The following is an 11,049-nucleotide window of genomic DNA, read 5'->3' as shown; positions in this document are numbered from 1 at the left end:
ACCAAAGTCATTATGATTCATCCTCTGAGAACCCTTCATGTTTCTACCAAATGTCTTTGAAATTCATCCAATTTTCAATATATTTTTACTCAGGATTTTTACTCCTGTCCCTGAAGCCACCAACGTGCTGCGGGTAAAAATATTACAACGTAAGCCTTTTAAACTAATAATAAATAAAACTACGCCCAGCTTTGCCAAAATGGAAATCATATCCAGGTGTGACTCCATCCGTCCACACACACACACACACACGCACACACGCACACACACACACACACACACACACACACATGTCTATGTACACAATCGCACTCTGCTCAGCATGATGTAAGTGATATAGGACATGTTGAGACCTGTGTCTTTGACACCATTTTTTTGTGTCTCTCACTCGCTCTCTAACACACACACACACACACACACACACACACACAAAAACAGGCAAACAGGCACTACACTGGGGGACTGTGAGGACAGCAGGGGGGGACCTGCTCTGCCCCGTCAGCTCATTAAAAAAGCACAATGTGTGTGTGTGTGTGTGTGTGTGTGTGTGTGTGTGTGTGTGTGTGTGTGTGTGTGAGCAGGAATGGGTCATTAGGATGGAAGAAGAGGTTGTAACACACTACCTACTCATTAACCCTCATCACATTGGTATGTCTGAGTGTGTGTGTGTTCTTGTGTCGGCTACTATGTTAACACTTAGACATTAAATTGACTATCCTCATTTGTGTTTACGAACAGTTACCTAACATTAGACCAATAATTACACACACACACACACAAAACATGCTCTATTTGAGGTTTAAGACATTATTATTTGGGCTTCTACAGCTGATACTTATCGCAACTACAGCTACTGTTACAATAGCTCGCAGACCTTTTCAAATTCCTCTGACAAGCACACACACACACACACACACACACACACACACACACACACCAGAGAGAGAGAGAGAGAGAGAGAGAGAGAGAGAGGAAAAGTCGCCAAATGTTTTACAGCCTCTTAAACTTGTCTGTAATAGCAGTCAGAGTGGCGTCAACACAGCAGTCTCCAGGGTTACTCCAGGGGCTGCTAAATGGCTTTACTAGCTCCAGTCACTCTGCAGCTCGCACAGAAACACTTAACACTTCCTTACAATCCATAAACAACGAACACGCTCTCCCACTCCAGCGTCTCACACACTCACCAAACACAGAAATAGGCATGCAAATTAACATAAACGTCAGAAAAATGACACAAGGCAGAACAATGGCTTCAACCAAAACACAGATATGTGAGCCGACTGTGTAAACGCATGCCAAGACGGGCACGTACACAATTAGCTGACTCAGGATTCAGGCATTGTGTGCGTCACAAAACGTATGCATGTGACCCCTAGGGACCAAGCAGCCAGCACGCATTTATGGTCCTGGGATAAATGGAGCAGAAAAAGCACATACTGTAATAACCAACACCTCCAGCAAAAAAAAAACACCAAAAAACAAACAGGAAGCAACATCCAAAGACACGCTGGAGCAGAGAATTAGCAGCACACAGCAGGAAGAGAAACAATGGAGAAAGTATGGGAAGTGTAGCAGTCATTACTCTGTTTCATATTAAACAGTGTGTCCGCTGGAGCGCAGCCGTGTTTACTGCGCAATCATAACAGAGTTGAGATGTTAGTGAAAGGTCTATAAATTATCACCGCCACAGCTTAAGAGCAGAAATGTGGGCTGTCAGAAAAGACGGTGGATGGCTACATTGGAAATGATCTTCCTCTGTTCGGCTCTCTTCTCTCCTCCCTTGAACTTCAGGCCTTCACTTCCACCTCCTGCTGGCTGCAGGGCACGTTTCCTCTTTCAGTGACCCCCGTCTCCATTTCTCTAATCAGTGTGCTTGTCTACGAGCATCTTGTCACCGTCTGTCAGATGCAGAAAGAAGATATAAATAGCAGCTGTTTTGGGAGCCTTACGCTTTTCTCTATCCGTCCGCGTTATCGTTCCTTTGCCTTGTCATTTCCTCCTCACTATCTCTTTTTCAGTCTCCCACCACTCGCTCAACAGCCTCTCCCCATCACGCCGGCTGCGTTTCTGTTTTTTCCCCTCTGTGTCATCGATCTCTTCTGCAGCGTGTGCCTCAGTCTCGCCTCTCTGATACGGAGATGATGCAAAGAGATAAAACAATCTGAGGCAAACCAATCTTACTCTGTCTCAGTTTGTTTCGGCGCCTGGCTGCGTCTGACTGTTGCCCGCAGGTTTGTGTGTGTGTGTGTGTGTGTGTGTGTGTGTGTGTGTGTGTGTGTGTCAGCGTTGGTGGTGGAGGTGTATACAGAGGGTTGTGTCAGACAGTAGACAGCCACGGTTCCACCTCTTTTGGCCTGAGGCCGGCTCTTCTCACCAGGTGCCGACACCACGGTGGCTAGACCTCAACCATCTGAACAAACATGTGTAGGGGGGGGGGGGCGTTCTCGCTGCACAAAGGTGTACGAAGACAAACAGTCTAGCAGATGTACACAGACTGGCCTGTCAGGCTGGCATTGGTTACTTGTAAAGTGCAGGGTGCAATTGAGGTGTGTGCTGCAAAACCGAAAGAAGACCTGCAAAACCACTATCGCTGTAGTAAACAACGATGTTAGTGCTGAAAGAGTAGCACCCAAGGTGAGGTTTCTGACCGCAAATCAGAGAGGAGCTGATCCCGCTGTCTCCGAGGACATGAAGTTCACAGACTTTATGGATTATTTCCTCATTTGTTATCACTGTGCAGACTGGGCTGGAGCAATGAGAAAAGCAGCCGCGGCAGCTGATTTATTCCTGTGATCACCTCTGTGCTCTGCGTCAGCCTGTATACCTGACTTTTGGCTGTCAGTTGTATGTCTGATGTTGGTTCTTGTGACTGAAACTTTGTGTCTCCCTGTTGGACTCGTCCGTCACACTTTTATTATCCACGAATACTGAAATGACTGAAATGGCCCTTGTGGTCACATGGTTTCCTCAACTGTTGTTTCCGATTTATAATTCCATGACAAATGGGCAAACTCCATCTTGCTGATGAAGATCATGTGATATGAAGCTCCAGAACTGATACTAAATGGCCCCTTTGGTGATATTGTTTACTCAAATGCTGTTTCCAAGGTCAAGAAAGTATTATTTTCTGGGTTAATAAATTAATCTATTGGTCAACTGAGCATGACGAAATAAGAGAAAAATGTTCATCACAGTTTCCCAGGTCCCTCCGGGTGACATTCTCAACAGTCCAAAACCAAATCCAGGTCATAATATATTGAATTTACAATGACATAAAAACATAGAAAAGCAGCATATTCTCATATTTAAGAGGCTGGAACTCGTCAATCAATTATACATTATAGAAATAGTTGCCTATTCATTTTCTGATTAATTGTCTGTTGCAAAGTTTCAGCTCTAATGAGACTTAAGTCAGAGTCACTAAGTAGGATCAGTTAATTAGATACATACCACCAAAAAAGTGCCAAAAACACACTGTAGAGGAATATTCTACTTCTTTCTTAACTTAACAATTCATTTACTAATGCATGTAGTATCATATAAACATAGTTTTGATCATTTAAAGAATTAAAAACACTGAGGTGAACCTGAAGCTGTGGGCAGTGCGTGAGAGGTGGAGCCTCGGTTTACATGATCTGTATGAGACGGAGGTAATTAAAGAGATTGGAGGTTTACTCAGTAACCCCTGCTGAGCAGCTGGTCTACGGCAGGTCAGCAGCAGCACATGGCGCATGGGCCGTGTGTGTGTGTGTGTGTGTGTGTGTGTGTGTGTGTTGAACTCCACCTGCGGGCTGTGTACACACACAAAAGCGACGTGATCCGCTTGACTGCTGCTAATGCGCCCGGCGGCATCTATCTCAGCCAAACAATACAGTCGCTGTTAAAGGTCCCGGATTAAAGAGCGACTCCTCTGAACTCCCATGGGTGCTGTGTGACACACACCATCACAAGGACGCTGCTGCGTGACACAGTGCTGTGTTTCAGGTCTGTCTTCCTGTCCGTTAAGTTTACCAGGAGCAAACAGGAGCGGTGTTTGATCACCGACAAGTTTGACAAGAAAGATAACACAGTCCCAACAGAGGAACCACAAACACCTTTACAAGCCTCACCTTCTGCGGCTGCGTCAAGACAGGCACTGTTAACAACACCAAACAGGAAGTGGAGGATTCCAGCTTCAAAATAAGAGCATGTAATGTTCCCTATATGAAGTTGTATACTGTTAAACTAATTAAAATAGAAATAAGTAACTATTCTCTTGTGTTTGGATTATCTTTGCAATGCAATATTTGGTCCCATTATAAATCATTGTGATCCACGCTAACAACGATTTATTTTGACAGTGGAAACCAGAAGCTGTTTTCTACTGCTGTCTTCACACTGTCCGTCAAGCTCAACCAGTTTGTCTGATTACACATTGCATACTGATTCAATCACACACTGCACACTTTCAGCGTTTAAGTCCGCTGCAGTTCATCTAAAAATAACCTCGAATGAAAACGGAATTTCACTTCCTCCAACTGTTTGAGGTAGATACACACAAAAAACATCAAATGTACAAAGTGAGGATAGAACTGCCCACACACATCAAAGCCAAACAGCTCCCGCAACACAGAAATAAAAAAAAACCACAAAGTAGCCTAGATACAGTCATTGTTAGTAGAAATAAGATATTGTAGGGTTTTTAAAAAAAAGAAAGCCATAAGGTCATTAGATAAAGTCGCCCCTCGGCGCCACAGACAGATATCCAAGCAATAATTTAACAGTTCAACCCCATGATAACTTTAAAAGCTGTATAGACGCCTGAATGAAATACCTTATTATTCACTCCGGGCTACAACAAAAGCAAACCATGAGACGTTTTGTACTAAAACAACAGAAAACAGACAACTTACCGCCTCAACAAAGAGAAGAGAGTCCTCGGTTTCTGCGCATCCTAAAAGGTAGATAAATGATGTGTGCAGCGATATACTGTGAGATCTCCCCGATACCAGTTCGACACACACCGATGTGCTGATGTGGGAAGGACAACACGTTAACTGTCCTCAGGGGGAGAGAGAGAGAGAGAGAGAGAGAGAGAGAGAGAGAGAGAGAGAGAGAGAGAGAGAGGGAGGCGGGGTATGAGAGGCAGGGAGGGAGGGAGGAGGAGGAGGAGGAGGGCGAGCACCTGCTCCACTGAAGCTCCCTGGAGAGACGGAGGGATGGAGAGAAGGAAGATGTGGCCCCAGACTGCTGATACCTCACAGCCTGGACACGTTTACTGTCCACTGGAGAGACAATCAGATCTGTTCCAGTCAGCTCCTCCTGCTGTGGACACTGGCACAGCACAGAGGAGCCCTAACAAGCTAATTGAAGTGATCATAATGATACTGCAAGTATTGATCCGCTGCTGACAATAACTACTACTCTACTGCCTCTACTAATAATAATGATGATACTAATACTATCATCATCAGGGGAAAAAATATTCAAATCTTTGCTTAAGCAAAGTGTTTTAATGTTGCAGGTGGTCCAGGTGGAGCAGCTGTTTGTATTTTTAGCAAGTAAAAACTTAATATGCAAAGGAACTGTATATATTCAGCCATTGGATAAATGGAGGAAGTATGACGTCTCCGGGATATACTCATGTACAGTACTTCAAAGGTGTAACTGTAACTTAACTTAACGTAAAGCTGCATTCATTGATTTTCTTTTTTGGCCACTTGGGGGCAATGCAACCAGCTGTAAACACAAAACTGACATATTATCGTCTCCACCGACTCCTGAAATCAAATACCTGGTTCTATAGCTGCTGAATGCTCCACTGTATTCACCAACTAGCTGCTGGATTTATCGGAGCTTCTTCACTTGAAACAGCTGCGGATGGAAACGATGAGAGCTGAGAGACCAAAACCCTGAAGCTGCCGACTGTAAAAGCGAAACAATGAGCTGAAAGATGCGAAAAACACGAGCGACACCTTTTAGATTACACGTTGATCCATCAATCCTCAGTTTTAATGCTAAAACTGTAGCCTGCGTCCTTCAGTTAATATAATAATTTGACAAGAAACAAGTTAGTATTTTCATTATTCTTTTTTTTTTTAACATCAAATCTCTCCAAATATTTATATAATAAATGATGTAGTGAAGTATGAAGTTATAAACATGTTTATTAACAGTCATCTGTCATCATACGATATGAGCCTGCTTCATTTAGTCTAATATTTCCACATCTCCCCTGGGCCTCTCTCTCTCTCTCCCTCTCTCTCTCTCTCCCTCTCTGCCCCTTCATCCCTTCATCTCCCCATCCCTCTCTCCTCGTCTCCCAAGCAGCTGCTCCACTTTGCAGCTATTTAACAGCTGTTTTGCATCGATTTGCGCTTCCGAGTGCAGATTTCTACCTTGTCCATCCTCCTCCTCCCTCTCACTTTTTATCCACCCCCCCACCCCTCTCTCTCTCTTTCCTCTCGCATTTCTAAGATGCCAGACACACAGTAACACCAAACAGCCTTGATGTTTTCCTCAATGAATAGACTGTCTCCTTCAAGTCTTTCCCTGAGATCCATTCAGTGATGAAAGACGCACACACACACACACACACACACACACACACAAGCATGCATAAACACAAACTGGCACGCATACACCCTAATAGACACACTCACACATGCACACACACAGATTAACGGCCCCCTACTTCCCTGCTTTTCCCTCTATGGAAACAACAAGTACTGAAGGAAGCAACGAAAAAGAAAAGAAAAAAGTGAGGCTCCCCTATAATCCCCAAATCCCCCTCTCTTGTACTCAAACCTACACAAGAGAAAAGAGGGGGAGAGAACGAGAACTGTGTGTGTGTGTGTGTGTGTGTGTGTGTGTGTGTGTGTCTGCAGAGACTAGTGCAGCCTGACATGATTTATGGTTTGGCTGTGCACTGCAGGCAGACACTCTCAGTTTTCTCTGAGGTGGGTGTCTCACCTCCATCCTTTGTGACCTATACAGGTTGTATAGTGAGTGTGTGTGTGTGTGTGTGTGTGTGTGTGTGTGTGTGTGTGTGTGTGTGTGTGTGTGTGTGTGTGTGTGTGTGTATTTGAGAGGAAGATAAACTGTAAAATGTACACATGAGCCTGTGTGTGTACAACTGCAGGTGCATGAAAGAGGAGATAAACCTGATCGAATATGTGCTGCTCTGTGTGTGTTTGTGTGCAGTGACGGGGTCAAAGCACACAGCGGTGTGTGTGTGTGTGTGTGTGTGTGTGTGTGTGTGTGTGTGTGTGTGTGTGTTCTCCGGGTGGGTTATACTTGGCGGTGGACTGTAGGATCCCCCATTAAGCAGCGTGTAAAAGAGGCCAAGCACAGAGGCCATTATGAACTCCAGCAGTAATAGCTCCAGGAATCTTACTGCCTCTGGAGACCTGGTCATTAGCCTATTCCTCTCTCATAAAGCCCTCTATCCATCACACACGCAAGCATACACACATTTATATGCAGACGCAGCCACACACAAACAGTCAAGCGCATGCACAGTTTGTCTCCTGCTTTCTCGCTCTCTGTCTATTCATCTCTGGTGAAGATGAGTACAATGCTGGGGACACTGCTACAAGAACAATTCACCAAGACATCCACAGATGTCTTTAAAAACAGATTGCTGGCACGTAAACACACACACACACACACACACACTCTAATCGCACGCGCACACAGATGCTCATTTACAAAAGCAGCGAGGCATAATATCAGCCATGAACCCAAACCGCTGATTATTTAAATGTATTCCTCCTTCCCCATCCAGTGAAAGTGAGACGCTGTAGCACCCTGTTAGCTCTGGTCAGGTAGGAGATTACAAACAGAAACACTGTCACATACAATGGCACTACGCGGCTGGACAAGCATTATAATGGCAACTAAACCCACCTTCTGAGCATTCACACACACACGTACATGTGCATACACACACGCACACACACACACACACACACACACACACACACACACACACACACACACACACTGTAGCAAGATTTATTGGCAATTCAGACAGTGAAGACAAACTGCAGAGGCAACGAGGAGGTGAACACACTCTTTATCCTCAGGCAGCTGCACAGACACACATATACTGTACAGTTGTGTGTTCACAATCACCATGCAAAACAGCGTTCACAAACACACACACACACACAAACACACACAGAACAGAACAGAATCACTTCTGTATCACCAAACAGTGCAGTACATGTATTTACTTTCACCTCTGCATTCACATAAACTCACACCCTCAAAGTACACAGACTACAGCCAGAGTGACTAGCTGGTGGTTGTAATAAAGGCGCGTGCATGCCCACACACACACACACACACACACACACACACACACACACACACACATATAGAGTACATTGTGTACCAGCACACACAAAGCAGAGGGAGTCCAGAGAGAAGAGATACCTGGGGATGGAGACACATTGGCAAAGGTAATGCTGGAGTCAGTCACTCTGTCCTCAGGCAAAAAAACACACAAAGTCACACACACACACACACACACACACACACACACAGTGCTGTAAAGATAAGCACTAATCCTGTTTATTACCTCCTCCCTCTCTACACTCTCCCTCTCTTTTTCATTTTATCTCTCTCTCATTTTCTCCCCTCTTCTCTTATTTTTCCCGTCTCTCCTCCTCAAGCCTATTTCGGCAGCGTGCACACACAAACACACGCGCGCGCACACACATTGTCAGTTTACCCCTGTGATGTTTGTTGGCCCGGGGCTGAGACGAGGAAAACGGGGAGGGGAGTGTTGATGTGTGCTGCTCTTTTCCAGCTCCAGCTCTGTTCACGTCCTGCAGAGAGAATTACCTTCCCTTTGTCTGTGTGAAGGGGCTGCTGCCTTTACCATCTGTGCAGCGGATACAGTGGCAGGCGTGTGTGTGTGTGTGCGTGTCTGTGTGTGTGTGTGTGTGTGTGTGTGTGTGTGTGTGTGCATGTGGTGTGTGTTTCGGTAACTGCTACACTTCTTTAATCTCCCAAAATAAAGACATTTCACTGGATCTGATGTCTTGAGGCGGACACTTTGTAAAGATTTAAGGTTATAGGTGAAGTTCATGGTTTAGTTTAAGGGTCAGAAAGTAAATGTTGTCAATTTAAGGTCCTCACAGACATAATATTTGTTCAGTTGTTAACTTTATGTGTGTTTAAAGTTTGATTTTTTTTTAAGGACGTCTTGACCTTGGAAACAGCAGTTGACAAAACACTCTCACCTCAGAGTCCATTTAGTAGTTATACTGGAGCTTTTGATCATATCTCATAGAGCCTGTTCAGTTTATGAAAGTTTACATGTTTTTTTGGAACGTAAATCGTTTTTTGGATATAATGTAAATCTTTTCTATGTTGTTGTTACTTTATCTAATTTACTTTTAGGTCTAATTTGGAGTATTTTATTGCTAAGTTTGCTCTGATCACACTCAAACATTCACACACATTCACAGCCAGTTACAACAACCCCAGTCTGTCCTGATGGCCACCGAGCAGTTGGCATGTTAAAGGCCTCGCTCACAGGCACCTCAATGGAGGGAGGGGGTCTTTCAGACCACCACCACCCAGAGGAAAAGGCTGGCATTATTCTATGTGTTCCTTATTGTCGACAATTCCCATGAAAAAAACAAACCCTGTCAGTCTCTCAATACTTGACACTGTATCTTTCAGCAAGTGTTACTTAAACAGGAGTCAATTGTTGGTCTATTTTCAGCTACAGATTAATAAACATTTCTCGCTCTAGTGAGTGTTCACAGCAGCAGAGTGGTGTATGTGAGATCAACTCAAAATAAACTTGCTCATGTTCATTAAGGAACGAGTTACCCAGTGCCACGGTGTGGCTCACTGATGTGTTTTTAATAGTTGATGGACAACAGTGGAGCTTTATGGCACAGAGGAATAAGCTACATCAAGTCTGCAGAGACAATGCTTGTTAGTAGGATCAACTCATCGTTGGTTCTGGTAATAATGAATATTTTCAGTGTTTTTTATGTGCATGAAACCCCTGTCTTCATTTTTTAAATTCCTGTGTGTTCATGTTTGTGGTTTTCTAGAGCTGAAGATGCGACTTTCTCTCAGGGACAAACTACAAAAGAGGGAACTAAATCAAGCATCACATTAAAACAGACAAGATCAAGAACGTGTGGGTGAACTCTTCAACAGATTACAAATGCAGACAATCGTACATTTCTTCTTTCAGCCTCTTTGCTCTTTACGTTTCCTCTTTTTTTCTTATTCTCCTCCTCTTACTTATACCCTCAGCCATCACTCCTCCCATATGTTCTTTCCTCCACCTTCCTCTCAAACGTTCATCCCTCAGCCCCTCTTATCCTTCTCTTTCCCCTCTTTCTCGCCTCCATTTGTGTCCTCTCTCTCTCATAATGTTTCTCCTCCTCCTCCTCTCTCTCTCTCTCTCTCTCTCTCTCTCTCTCTCTCTCTCTCTCTCTCTCTCTCTCTCTCTCTCTCTCTCCAGATGGGTGGCAGAGCAGCAGCTTGCTGTGGTCAGGCCAATTATTTACATAATTATGATCTCCCACTTAACCACATGATCCCTTACCTGGGCGTGGGCAATTAAAGCTGGCATCATTATGCAGATTATGCAAATACAGTCAGAAGCAGAACAAGGTGGCGAGAGATCACACATGAGCAAACACGTGCCCTGTAACCGTGTGTGTGTGTGTGCATGTGTGTGTGTCACAGGGTACATATGTGTGCAACAGAATGTGGGAACATATCTGACAGCTTACTGATTTGTTAATCGTATGTTTCTGTCTCTTTGTGCCACTTGCTGTCCAAAAAATGTCTGACTCCAGTCTGTCTGCAGATGTACCTGCATAAACTGTATGCTGTGATATGCTTTATGGGACTGGCACTGAGTTTATTTCTGAACTAAAGGGTCAGTTCACCCTAATCCCTGCCAGTAGAATTTTATGAGCCATCCACCACTGCAAATCTGTTACAAAGTGAATGGGATTTTGTTTAATGTGGTCAAAGCGTTTAAAAGATGACATTAGAAATATCAATCAATAGGTTCAATACCCCAAA

The sequence above is a fragment of the Enoplosus armatus genome, chromosome 6 (genome assembly GCF_043641665.1).
Source record: "Enoplosus armatus isolate fEnoArm2 chromosome 6, fEnoArm2.hap1, whole genome shotgun sequence".
Taxonomy (NCBI): Eukaryota; Metazoa; Chordata; class Actinopteri; order Centrarchiformes; family Enoplosidae; genus Enoplosus; species Enoplosus armatus.
Note: the sequence above shows the minus strand (reverse complement) of the source record.